Below are 14,984 nucleotides of genomic sequence, written 5' to 3'. Positions count from 1 at the left end.
GTCGGGGTCCTCAAATGTCGCCACCTCGCCCACAGTGTAGGGTGCCGGTCCACCTGTAAGGTATGAAATGAAGAAATGTGCTCAAAATCTGTGCACAGGTCAACAATTTCATAAACATTTACAATGTGTAGGCTGAATAAGGAAATGGCAGCCATTCAGACATGATGGTACTGCATCTGATATTTCACGGCCAACTTGTACATAGCATGGGTCTCTTGTGACAGTTACACACATATCTGCACACATACTTTGGCCCCATCATGTGGTTGCAAACATGCCCCATAATTGGTGAGCACTAAGAAATATGGAGTGTAATCGTCTCATCATGTGCATCCAAGAGAGACATCCAAAGCCTGGTTACTTGAGGACTGCATTACCAGTCAAACATGCCTTGTGGCCATGACACATTTATTGCACATAGGCCCAATGTACAGAGGGAGGAAAGGGACTCTTGTAAGCCATCCTGTTGTTACAGTATAGTCAATTGATGTGGCCCAGCTATGGTGATTTGCACCAACCATGGAGATGTGAAGCCATGTGCATACAATTGGACTGCCATCCATATTTGGATTGTGGCTCAACTAATTCCAACAAACATCTTAAGATGTTAGCTGAGGGCACCTTACACCTTTTCACGATGTTTTCAAATCAAGAACTGACATGTATCCAAAAAGATCAAGAAACACAATAATCCCACACATTCATAGTACTTCTGTGAACGCTTTCCTTCCACAGTCACCAGACTCTCATGAGACCAATGTCTAAGCCACTTTGCTATTATCAATTGACGTGAAGGCAGCACTCATTTTCTGCATCATGTAGTGATTCTAAAGTCAGTCTGTACTTCTCTGTCAATAGTACCCTATATAGACATGATTGGCTCCTATTTTGTTAGCTGTTCCGACAAAAAGGCCGCACCAATTTCCTTCATGGAAAAGTAACCTGTAAGTTTGCTGAGCACGTGCTACCTGACAGCTAGCAATTGTGATCCTTGCCATAGTGCATCAATGATCCCCTTATATTTCCCCAGCATTACACACAGTCAGCAAGTTAGCTGGCAGACATTGCACTAATCCCCTGATGTCACTACAGAGCATTTAATCGTGCACATTAACATTAGTCGTACTCACCAACAGTGCCACCAATCATGATTCCCAGGTGGTCCAAGAGATCCTGCTCCCTGGTGATGAGGTAAGCCCACCGGTGCTTCAGCTGGTGGTCACTCCTCTGGCTGGCATACACACGCTGCAGGTGATGCAGCACCTTTCCCCACCGGATTCTGCACGCCTCTGTCGGATACCCCTGTATGACCCTGCCCCCTGCCTGGATCATGAGCGGCAAGAAATGTGTCACCAGCCAGATGAAGCCCCCCAACTCCTCTTCCCCCATCCTACCAAGACGTGGCCTACCAGACTTACTTATAATTGATTATAAGGAATAGGGGTAAAAGAAATAGAAAGGGGTAAAGGGTGAAAGTAGGGGGACAAAGACAGAAAAAAAGTAAACCTAAATACTAAAAGAGCCCAACTATCCCCAAACTATCACTACCCACAACAGACTCCCACAAACAAGAAAAACACAAGATAAATGGACAAATGTAGACAAAACACAGTACTACAGTATACACAAACAATATTTATTTCACAAAAGGACTTTACAGATAGCACACAGGACAAAAACAGCACAAAATCCCAGGACAACACTCTCTCCACAGCCACACAGTCTAGAAGGATCATAGACTGCAAAGTGAAAGTGAAAGTACACCCTCTGTACATGATCTGTAAACAGGATATTCTATTACATCACTTCCTGTATGAAAAGTCTCGCCTTTTTCGCGTTACGCGTCATTTTTCGTTTACCAAAACTGTATTTGCGTCATTGTTTTTGACGCACAGACGTGAATATTAACCCACATCCACATAATGATACATGGACTGTACAAATATCTGGATGCGGGCTAAATTTCACTCCTGTGCATCAAAAAAATTACGCAAATACAGTTTTGGTAAACAAAAAATGACGCACACCGCTAAGGACGTCAAAATTACAGTGCATTAACTGGTTTGGGGCATTTTTTATTGTTTTTTGGTTATTTTACATTTGAAACACATCAGAGATTGGCTAATTGAAGACAGTATGGTGTTGATGGTGTATGTTCACATGTGTGACATCATACTGCAGCGGAACATCATCCACTACACCCTTCACAGTATTTTTACAGTTGGCTGACGCAATAGATGGTCATAAGTGTGGCCTACATATATGTGTTGCACAAATTGTGCATGTTTGGCATAACGAGAGGATAGCAATGTGACGCAGATATGTACAATACCTAAATGCCTTTGGCTCAAAGTGTGTGCTTTGACAACTAATGTGTTGGTTGACCAAATGTGTGTGTATCACATGAAGCATAATTGTACATATGGTTGTATGAATGTAACGTCCATGTGTCCAATCCTTAGATGCAAGTCAAATTGAAAATGAGCAAGGGCATGTGTTAGTCATACATGTAACAACACCAGTAAAGTGTACTTCCAAGTTTTTAGGGTCACGTAGACACCACATGTGACATTGCATGCACCAGATGGATGGCAGACGCTTGTTCATGTCAATGGTCCACATTTTCTACATCCTATGTCCTAGAGTATTGGTAAGAGCTTCCTAGGCACTAGTTGGTGAATCCCACAGTGAGTCATACACATGCATTGAGGAAGTGGGTACCATGTTGTTTGCACAGACAGACAAGGGTGAATCTCATATGTATGATGACACCACAGTCGAGGCCATAGAAGTGAGACCCAACTATCAAGTGGCTGTGGTGGACCAGTATACAAGACAGCACGTGTCCACATATTTCCAGTGCTCAATTGCACATAGGTGTCTTGTTCATGTGTGTGGTCCAATGATGATCCTGTAGATTGTTAGGGGTATAATTTGTCACAGTTCGGTCCAGGACTCATCATGAGTCAGTGGCAGTTATTCCTGTAACTACTGAGTATCCTTGGTTGATCAATGTGAGTAAAGTAGATGTGGACATGTGAACCAACATGTGGATGGTCCCATCCTGTCTCATCACTAAAAACGTGTAATGAGACAGTCAACAGGGCAACCTTGGTGTGCTGATTGAGATAATGTCTCAGGTGTCATGCTCCAGCAGGTGTCATTACAACATTTGTACACAGGTTGGCCTCTGCACTTCCAACTGCATCTGGGAACATCATAGCCTCTGTGCTGATTATTCTCGCAGCTATTCACCACACACGGCCCATCACTATGTTGTGTGCACTGTGATGCTGTGGGTGAAGTGTCATGGTCCTGACATTTGTGTATTATTCATGGACATTATCAGAGGTTGCTGGTTGTGCTGAAAGCCCCGTACCCAATCCCTGCCTACGGCCCTGGGACACTGTCACACTTTGTCATTCATGCATAAATGTAACCCAGACAAGGGATGGGTCATGAATTTTGGTTTTCCAAGAGGATGTAACTCAAATGGTACAGTTAATAGGCAGATGATGCTATACAAGGTATTTGGGTATGCATGGAAGAAGCCCATGCCCAATGCCCCCTGATGAATGGCAGGTTTGCTAACGCAAGTGTGGTACATATGTAGACACAGGGATACTTTAGTGTGACGCACAGACAGTTGCCAGTCAGGCTGACAGAATGCAAGGTGATTCAGGATCCAGTTACTTGACAAGTTACGTAATCAGTGGTCTGACTGAGACTGTTTTGAGGACAAAGCAGACAGTTGACATGTCAAACTGTGTACGTCCTGTGTTTTTGAAGGTGACAAATGAACCCAGTGGCTGTGTTACACGGCTTAATTAGTATCAATGGTTGACGGTGTATTTGACATAATGGCAACTCCTATGCTGTTCCAGGCATCATCAGTGGCAGTGCTTTTTGAAATGTGTGGTGTGCATGGAGGTGATCATAGGCGGGGGCTGCATTTGTTTCTCACCAGTCCTGTAGGTGAGACTTGCATTCTAAGGGCCAAAAGACATTTTCACAAGGGGAAGCAATCTACATGTGCTAACAGGGCTTTGAAACTAGAAGACAGTGTATAAATTGACCCGAAGTCCTTGCAGTCAGATGTTCAATGACAATGGCATACCATAGGAAAGGGTGTAGCACACTGGTTTGCTAATGTTGGTCTGTGTGTGTAGAGGAGGTATTATCAGGGTACACATCTTAGTATTCCAGGGACGTCTTCCAACAGGTGGGTTGTGACCAGGTGCATGGGTGTGTAATGAGTTAGAAAATGGCCTGACGTGTACATGGAATGTCATGTGCGCAATGCATGTCATATGTGTGGCACTGTCTGTGTTCTGCTTCTATGGAACTCTGGTCACAGATAGTCCTTGCAAATATTGGATGCAGTTGGACAAACTCCTGTCAAGGGTCTGGTCATACATTCCTGTTACTGATGCCAAAGCACATTGATGTATGAGGCTTGTTTTCCCCTTATTGAGTGATGGTGTCTTAGTTGTGTGCCATATGCTGCGTTGGACCTTGCTTTCAACATGTATGTGTGAAATAGTTGTGGTCCTCTGCTATTGGCCTTCAAAGGAGATATGTACATGATATATGTAATTAAGAGTGTGTGTGTGTATGTGACCATTGTATGTTAGGCATCACATTAGCTCTGGGATGTTCCGTGTCCTACTCAGTATCTCAGCAATGCTCCATGAGGCAACACTCTTATTCTGATAAGTAGAGATGAAGGTGTGCAAAAAGGAATAGCCAAACCACGATATGGTGATTAAAATAGGTGTTTATTTAAATTAGTTAACTAAAGTGGTGAAGGTGATCATATTCAGAAGAAATTATTTACAATCTGTTGCCGCCTGCGTATACCAGTGGCCGTGTTCTGTAGTTCCCCCTCCTGTTGCAGGCCAGCATCCTCCTCTTCCTCCTCTTCAGGCATGTGTGGCTCTGGTTCCAGGAGGGGAATGTTTCTTTTGATACAAATGTTGTGCAATATTGCACATGTGAGGATGATCCTACAGACCATCTCGGGGGAATATAGGAGGCTACCACCAGTGATGTTGAGGCAGCGGAACCTTGACTTGAGGATGCCGAAGATCCCCTCAACAATGCTGCGCGTGCTCCTATGGGCGTCGTTGTATGCACGCTCTGCAGCAGTACTTGGGTTGCCAATAGGGGTCATTATCCATGGCTGGATGCCATACCCCTGATCAGCTGCAAGAGAAAATGAATGGGATCATGTTGATGTAGCTGGCACTATTGAAAAGACCTTTCATGGCAGTAGTTGTCTTGTGTTGTCTGTGACTCTTTTGTGTACTAATGTGGCATCCTATGCTTGTATGGCTGTACCATCTGTATTGTGTTGTTTCCTTGGCTGAACGAGTATTTGTCTGCTAACCGTTTGTTTTGGGATTTGCAGTACAGTGTGCCCTCCCTAGCATTGTGACTTGTGATACAGGTATCCGTGTGTCTTAACTGGGGGTGAGATGATAGTTCCATGCACAGTTAAAATTGAAAGTGTTGTTAACACGTTCATATCAAAGTACCCTAGACATTCCATACCTTGAAACTTATGCAATGTATTAATGTAAAGGTCATTGGGACACTTACAGTTTGCAAGGTGACATTTAGGCAACCACACTCATTAACGTCTTAACATTAGGCTGTACAGTAATTTCCAATGTGTGACAGGTTCAATGGTGACTTAAGAAACATGGCTAGTGATGTCACGCCCTCAGTGTGTTCCTGTTGACATGTTGCTGTTGTGGTGTATGTGTTGTGTGTTCTAGAGGGTGTGCAGTGTGTATATAAGTAGGTTTTTGTACTTACCAACAAGTAGTCCATTGCCATACCGTCCATCCTGGAAGTGTTGATTGATGGTGCAGTGACGGAAGATGTATGAGTCATGTACACTCCCAGGATATTTAGCCACAATGTTGGTGATCAATCCCTGTTGCTCGACTATGGCCTGCACGTTCTGGAATGTGTGGGCTTCCTGTTGCGGTAGAGGTGTTCAGTTGCAGCAGGTGGCACAAGGCGTACATGTGTGCATTCGATTGCACCAAGAACGTGTGGGAAGCCACTGATGAAGTAGAACCCCTGTTTTGTTTCCTGCTGCTTCTGCAGTGTGTTAGGGAAGCAGATGTGGCAGGGTGTCAGTCGAATGATGGCATCCAGTACTTTGGGCAAAAAGGCAGAGAATGATGGTTGTGATATTCTGCCAACCAGGGCACCAGTTGTTTGGAAAGAGCCACTTGCCAGCATATGAAGTACAGCAAGCAGCTTTGTTTCTGTTGGGATGGTGCGGGGTGTCACCAAAGTGGGGGCCAACTGCTGTTCAATGCTGCGCAGCAGCTGCTGAATGGCCTGCCAGTTCAACCGGTACCTCTGTATGATGTTGTGTTCCCTGAGGCCCTGCAGGGTGGTTCTTGGGCGGAATATCCTCTCCTGCCTTCTGCGCTGCCTTTGGGGTCCCTGCTGGTGTTGTGGTAGCTGCTGTTGTTGCTGCTGGGCTCTGCGTCTGCGTGCACGCTGGATTAGTATCACCTCCATGGCTCCCTGTTGCTGCTCTGCTGCTCTGCTGCTCTGCTGTTTGTTCTGTGTGTTCTGATTAAATACAGGTGTGTTTGCCCCATTTTAATGCCTGCCCTGACCCAGGCGTTAATTTTTTATGCAAATCGGGCTGTGCGTCATTTTCTGGCTCAGCCTCCCGGCTGTGCGTCATTTTTGCCCGAAAGCATAAATACGACGCACGGCCCTTTAAGCCATTTTTTGGACAAGAACGCCTACCTTGCATATAATTAACGCAAGGTGGGTTGCCGCATCCAAAAAATGACGCACACGGCGGAATTCTGTCGTCCGCGGCCTCGGGCGTCAAAGTTTAAATACGGGGCAACGTTTGCGCTGATTGTGCGTCAACATTTTTGACAAACTAGCACTGGTCCCGGACTTAGTCAGTGTACTGTGCTGAAGGGGCCCCCTGGAGATCATGAGGCTAATGTTATGCTGCTGCTTTTATTGTGTTGTAATTGCATTTATATAGCACTTTCTGCTCCTGACAGAGTGATGGAGCCATTTATGGCAGGTAGCAGAACACTCTGGTTACCGGTTAATCCAGTAGGTATTGTTTAATAATGGGATTAATCTTGTGCACTAAGGGAGCCATCCCATGCATTTTCTCTAATCTTTATGGTAGAGTGAATTAATAGGACGTAGGTGTTACCAATAGTGTAAGCTCGGGCAAATGGTTGGTGGGATCAATAAAGGAGATTAGTTATTGTTAGGTTGCAGCTATATGGTTTTAAAGAAGGAGCAGTTGTGATCCATGAAGTGAGCTGAGAGCCATCTTCAGTAATGTAGAGGACGGCAGATTAGCATGCATGAAAGAAAAGGCTACTCTCATAGATATTAAACCTTGCAGAGGATAAAATCAAAGACTAGAGAAATATGATAGAAAAGAAGGAAAGAGAATACTTACTAGTTTAAAGTAAATGTCATTTTTTCATGCAGAGTTTAGTAGTATACTATGGGATGCTTTATAAGAGAGGATATTGTCTGAGGTTGAAAAACTGTAGAAGAAAATAACATTATTTGCATGTGAGATGGCATACTGTACTGTAGATATCTATAACGCGTACTTTTCTCATGTTGGATACCCAGGCACCTATTCACACGGACAGCATGCTACACCAAGAAATGTAAAATTATTTAGAAAATGCCTGTCTAACAACAAAAACTTAAAATCTAAACTTGTTTAAAACACTTACTAAGACATGCAAGGGAATTAAATAATACACAGTTAGAGTTACTTTCCAATATCTTTCCAGTGCAAAAGAAGCAAAGTACTGAGCTGAAAAGTAAATAAACATTTTCCACCACTTACATGGTGCACACTAGGGCACATATTTATGGGCTTTTGAAGCAGGGCAGCACAGTAAGTCACCTTGCTGCACTGCCCTGTGTCAAAGGGAAAGGACAGGAATGCACAGTATCTATGCAATGCAGTGCATTCCTCTCCTTTCCCACTGTGCTTGCACTGTTTTGGCAGCATAGAGCCAATGCAGGCATCCCTGCACCAGAGTGCAGGGGTGTCTGCATTGTAGACATTATTCCTTTTGTGCAGGAAAGGACGCCTTCCTGCACAAAATCATCCTGGGATGGTTTTTCCTCTTTATATTTGTGCTGCAAAAGTAAAAGGGGCAGGGCCACATGCTGCACAGCACTCTCCCTCATTAGGCATGTATGTTTGGCCGGCAGGCTCGTGCCGTCCGAAACACACATGCACACAGGGACCTCTTCAGCCAGGCATTGTGTTGCCAGGCTGGAGAGCAGGCACAGGCTCCCAGTCTGCTTGGGAGCACCCTGGCTGGTCACTCCCATCCAATCCTAATGCTGCTCTGAGCAGAGTCCGGATTGGACACCGAGCAGACTGGAAGCCTGTGCCTGCAGCAGAGGAGCTGAGAGGAGCAGCACGCGTTGGTGGCAGCAACGATCCAGGTAAGTGTTTTTTTTAAAAATGAATTTCCCTTTCCCCGTGCATGCTGCCCCACCCCTAGAAAGTACAGTGAGCCACTCCTGCATACATGCCTCTTAGATTTTGATAGAAAATGTCACGCACCCCTGAGACATCATTCAAAGGGTACTCCAAGATGTTATTTAAATGTACCTTGCACATACAAACGCGTTTCATATACATTAGATGTAATTCATGTTCTTGAAAGATGCCCAGCTTAACATCGTTACATAGACCCAAGCAACAAAGCCTTGTAGACACACATTCATCAAATGTCCCCCCCCCCCACAGAATCACCTACTCAATATTCCTTTCTTCTCCCGACACTCCCGCGCTCCACTCCTCCATGAAGTGTGGAGTTAGGAACCTCCTTCCAAGAAGGAATATTCACCTGAAAGGAATAACCAGAGATTAGAGATCTGGTTCTGACTGCATGTTCACAAACAAAAGTCTGGGTATGTGTGTTGCAAATAGGGAAATAAGATAGGATCTGTTTGGTCCTGATAAAAACCCTGGATCCTATGTTGGACCATTAAAGGGCTGAAACATGTCAACCAACAGGTGACAAGAAGGTCATAATTGCATCTCCTTTGCTCCTTTGCCCCATTGTTTGTTTTAATTATCCCTCCTCATCCCCTGAATATAGTTTAGATTGCACATTTTGGTAGGTGATAGGGTTTTTTTTTAATCAGGAGACCCCATTTTCCTGATTTTGCCTAGCTAGTTCCCCTCAGTCAGATGACGAGGGCCCACCTGCCATTAGAGTACGCTTTGGCTAGCGCAGGATGGCTGATGATGAAGCATGATACCAGGGGGTGTGAGCGGCCATTCTGTACTTTTGTGGCAAATGTCCTGTGTTTTCTAATGGTGGCATACCAGGAGTTAGAAGCCCACCTGTAATAGAGCAATTTCCAAGTAACTGTGTGTTGCAGCCAAAAAATAAGGCTTCTTTACTACAAGGGCATGTTTGTTTTTTGTGTGTGAGTACAGGTTTGGGAGAGCACAAACCATTGCCCTACATGCCTCTCTTCTCCCTCCCACCCCCAGCCCCACAAGATAATAGAGGCGTTTTGTGTTTGGTGAGGACTAGCCGTGTCTATAAGGCAAGCAACCAACAAAGGCCACTGACAGATGTCAGTGTAAGGAACCAGTCCTCTTGCCAGCCAATGCCACGTGGAGGCTACACTCTGGGCCCTTTCTTAGGCCTCACTTTCAGGCAAGGAGTCTCGCAAGTAGTCCCCCACTTTCTTCTTAGGTCTCTCTGGCCTCTTAAGTTTCTCAGAGTGGGGGGCTGCATTCTCAGGTACTAGACACACTCCTTCGGCTCTTTCTTAAGACATCTCAGGGGTCACACCCTGTAGATGGCCTTTCAGTTCAGGGTCTGTACCTTAACACTGAAAAGGTGTCTGGCAGTCCAGGACTTCCTGGGTAGGAACTCAACCCCCTTCAAGGGTGACGCACTGTGGAAGTGTCATGTAGGTGTCTGCCAGGTGCAGGTCTCCTTTCCCCTGTCTCAGTGACAGCACAAGGTCAAAAGTGGCCTCGCCAAGGTTAATTGTGGGGTATCCTCCTCTAAGAGTAGGTAAATCCTGACTGACGGGTCATCCCACTATGGTTGGCATCCACCTCCCACCCCTAACTCTTTGTCTGGGCCTCCATACTGTCTGTTTAGGGACAGCACCCCCAAGAAATCTGTGTTTTTGGTTGCCCTTGGTGTCCGCCCCTTTCAGTTCATTGCTCACCAGGGGAACCTCATTGCCAAGGAAGCAGTCAATGGGCATATGGGTACTGACAATGACCCTCCTCTGGGCAAGTACCACCTTCCTTTCTAGGGATACCAAGGCCACAGAGTGGAAAGGTTGTTCCCAAGGGTCTGCTTCACCCTACAAACCTGTCCAGGCAGAAACTCCTCTGGGAAACCTAGCCTGGCCACGACCGTGGTCTGGATGGCACGGGTTCTCCACAGAGCAGTGATGGGGCCCTATTCACCCTGACTTCTTGAAAGTGATATCCACTACCCTCAGGTATCACCAACTTACTTGCTGGGCCCACTTCCCAACTAAGGGATACTAGGTCTTGCTCTACCCTCTCCTTTTAGCAGTAATATTCCCCCAGGGCTACATTGGCTATGTCTGTGGATGTCCCACATGTAGGTGTCCCACTTTTTGTGCTCTAACTGTAAACAGTCATAAGACTAGGACGAATGGAGGGTGAAAGCACAGCCTGAGTTTCCGTCTATCAAAACCTTCTCTCCAGTGCTCTGGAGAGGAATTGGGATCTTTCCCCTCAGAAGTCTTTTGGGGCCCTTCGGGGGACTTTTCTGTATTATCCTGAGCTTCCCCTTCCCTCTGTGGAGGGGAACATAAATCACTCTTCCTGTGCTCACTCCCTGCTACCTTTTTGACACTCTGGTACTTATCCAAGGGCCAGTTTCCTTACCAAGCTCTCTAGGCACATTGAGCTTGGTATATTTTAGGTACAGGCACAATTCTGTAAAATAATTACTTAAAATATGCTCTTTCATAATCAAACTGTACATTCCATCATAATCATTTACCTTGCTTCCCATCAGCCAATCATCCATTGCCTTATCGAATGAATCTACAAAATTCCCCCATGACTGTTGTGACTACTTCTGACTATCTCTGAACTTCAGGCAATACTTTATTTGGGGATGCAGACTTTTTTGCCTTTCCTAGGCACTTCACTGTACCTGCGACAATCATCACTGGACACTGAAGCCCTGTTGACTCTCAGGTCCAGCTCTTGCTGGCTTCTCTCTTGGGCCAGTAGGACCTTCTTTTCTTCCAAGGTCAGTGTTAATTAATTCTCCTCTAATGCAATCTCTGCTGCTGCTTTCTCAGCAGCCAGTATTCTCTCCTCAAGGCTAAGGGAAGCCAGCTGCAAAGCTTAAGGCCCACCAGCTGTGTGGTGTGGATAAAGTGTGGGAGGACACACTGCTCTCATCTCTAGATAAGGCAGGTTGTTCTGCTACTTGAGAGGCATACTCCCCCGCTACAGGGTATTCCTCCTCAATGCCTTCTTCATTTCCCTCTCGTACCTCATCCTCATTCTCTTCAGAGGAGCACTGTAGCTGACAGACAAAGCCCCTCTTTTCAAGTTTGGCGGTCCCACCTCGGGACCGCTAAAATCACGGGGATGAAGCCACTGCCCGACTCCTATTGCAATGTTCCTGCCGGTAAACACTGTAATACACTCATGAGGACAATATTGCAAAGCAGACAGTGCGCATTCCAACAGTGTTGGGCAGGGGGGCCCCCTACACATGCTCTCTGCCAGCCTTTTCATGGTGGGCCGCCTTTTCAAGGTGGGGAAACCGCCATGAAAAGACAGGAGGAGAACAAGGTTGTAATCAGCCAGGCTGCTGTCAGCCCACCAGGGTCATAATTGGGCGATCAGACCACCCAGAGTGTGGCAGTCCGACTGTCAATGCGATTGTGGCAGTTTTCGGACCGCCACACTCCTAATGAGGCCCTAACTGTTGTGCACCAAGGGTAGTCTAATAAACCTGCTTCTTGTAATGCTTCTTCAGCGTCAGTCCCCTTTGCTTGCACATGCTCCTCTGCCTTGACATACTAATTCTCTCCATGTTAGCCAAATTCACCGCCATTTTACCAAAAACTTAAGATTCAAAATTGTTTTAATTTTAGCTTGAATCACTACATGGTACTGCAAAACACAAGTTTTGGATCCCATTGCTAAACACCAATGTAAGAAATTGGAGTATTGTTTGTGTGGGGGAGGGTAGCTGCCTAACTCGAGAAACAGTCATATTCCTTGTCAGAATGATCCCTCCAAGTCACTAAATTAATTTGAGATCAGCCTTGTGGTAGCTCTGGTAGAGCACACAGGCTTAATTTAGGGCAACAGTGTAGTAGAGTATTTGTGCAGCACAAAACAATATTAAAGTCAAAATGCATGCCAAACTAGAAAATAGAGGAAAGTGTAATAAACAAAATGGCACTAAAATGGAGAAACTTCAATAAAGGGAACCGGAGATTGGATTTTTAGAGCTTTAGGTGGAAATTGCTCCCAAAAGCAAAACAGGCCAATGATAAGCGTTGGTCGCAGTAAGCGGTACATAGGTGCACTTTGAGGCTGAGGACAATGGAGCGCTGGCCTGCTACACCAACCAAGTTCATCCTGGTCAAATATTTTACCTTCTGACGTAGACCTTTAAGTCCTAATACTCTGGATAAGGGCACTTCAAAAGCCCTTCAGGACCTCACAGGAGGCACTTAGAGACTCACAGGGTGTCAGCCAAGAGCAGGGTACAGTCCATGTCCAATTGTTGTTGGTATGCCCCTGTAGCTACACAGAATGTCAGCCAACCAAACCGTTGAGTCTACTTCTTTGTACTGGGTGCTGGAGTTGCCAACTAAAAAGGCGGCCTAGATTTGATTCCTCCACGTTTCTCTTCCACCACCCTACACTACATGAATCTTTATTTCACTCTTGCAAGTTCTTTTTTCATGCAAGCATCCTACCCTTGTCATGGGTTTCCTGTTTTCTCTTTCTAATTATTTATCCCTTTCTCATTGTTTTCATACTTTTATCTTCCTCCTTCTTTCCCCAATTTTTTTTCTTATGCTATGACTCAAAGTCTGATGATAAATAATTAAATAATAAATGATGGTCCCCAAAAATAAGTGTGGGTGTGCACCAACTGCAACCCACCACACAAACTAAAGACTTTGTGACTGTTGAATGGAGGATGATCTGAACCTTCCGTATCAAATCACATTTAAGGTCCCGGATTGAGATAATATTTTGCTTCTGCATGCGTGTATTTCATTTTTTCACGCGCAATACTTCGAAGGATTCTGTAACAACTTTTGAGCCTCAGCAGGACTGCAAAACAACCAAGCTTTTGTAAAGCTAATTGTCTGGACTCTAATAACCTGCGCTATTAGGTTTGCCAATACTTGCTTTCAGTTACAGGTGTGAGCTTGTGTCAAGATGCAAACGCATGCGTGGCTGGCAATCTTGCAATGGATTTTCTAGGAAAGAAAATCCTTTTCAAGGAGTCCGATGATGCTCAGTCATACGCCGTGATAGTAGTACAAGCCTGCATCATGGACACAATTGTGCACATGCATCACGAAGAGGATTTGTTTTTAATTTACCAGTCTAATATGGCTGCACGTTATGTTAGAATGGTAAATCAAGCTGTAACACAAATAGGCAAAAAAAGTGCACATGACTCACGAAAAAAAGAAGTGCTCACTCTAGCTACATTTTGCAGCTGTTGGGCCATTATACAAATCAACTGATAAATAATTGTTTAATAATTTACACGTAGTCCGGCGTGGGGAGTATCAGGGGTAGTGAAAAGCCAGCTGGGGCAAGGGAGAAAAAAGAAGAAAAAGGGACTTATCAAGGAAACACTTCCAGTCTCATGGAGTGTTCAGTACTAAATAAAAAAGTATTCTCAAGAATGCAGTGCAAGGATTCAACTCACCCAAACACTGTGAATCCAAAATGCTCCTTGGTGCGACAAACACAAACATAGCAAGGGAAGCCATCAAATCAAGAGACATCTGAGGAAGGCAACAAAGACATACTTTCACGAGCAAGAAGCTGACCCAAAGCCTATAAGTATATGCTACGTATTAGGAACAATACATCTGCATTCAGACAGCTAAAGTCGCCTGTAGTCGAGACCTAAAACAATAATTTTCACTGTAAACGTATTGGTAAGCGCAGGAAGATATATATATTACACACGGGACCAAAGGCTAATTTAATTGACTTGGTATTCACAGGGCACTAATAGAGCATTTGGTGAAATTTTCACAATCCATGTCATCTAACTTAAATCACTTAGCGATCACTTGAAAGTACAGCCTACACAGGCCAGCATTTTTTATTTTCTAGGTATGCCCAGCAGATGGAGGCAGCTCATCATTTATTTATACATACTATTAAGTGCACATTTACTTTATGACAGTGTTGCAGTTTCGCTAAAGATGTGTCTCATAGCCCCGTGGATGAAATATCCTATGAATAACACTCTTTGAAATGTGGGTAGTTACACAAAATACTGCTCCCTACTTCCCCCCACCCAAACATACACAAAACCCGAATACATTTTACATTGAAAGCATTGGTCGAGGTGTCTCAAAGCAAATCACAGGGAGTTATTTCTTTAAAAAGTTCGCCGAGATCCTTTTACAGGCCTTTCCAGGGATTATAAATATTAGTATACAATTTTACATTCCTGGCGGCATTTCTCGGAGCTCCTAATTATTAAAGATAAAGTAAATAAGGCACGGTTAGATATTACTTTCTAAAGTTCCTCCAGAAAAAATTCCGACACCCAAACATCCGACCCTCTTCCCTTATTAAATTAACTTTCTGTAGCAGCCTCAGGGTCGGATATGTGAGAAGTGGGGCATAAACAAATCCCATGTGATCTACAGGGGCGTGGCTTTGGGGTGGAGTGGGGTGAGCTTCCGAT

Source organism: Pleurodeles waltl, chromosome 11 (genome assembly GCF_031143425.1).
Source record: "Pleurodeles waltl isolate 20211129_DDA chromosome 11, aPleWal1.hap1.20221129, whole genome shotgun sequence".
Lineage (NCBI taxonomy): Eukaryota > Metazoa > Chordata > Amphibia > Caudata > Salamandridae > Pleurodeles > Pleurodeles waltl.
This window is presented reverse-complemented; position numbering follows the sequence as displayed.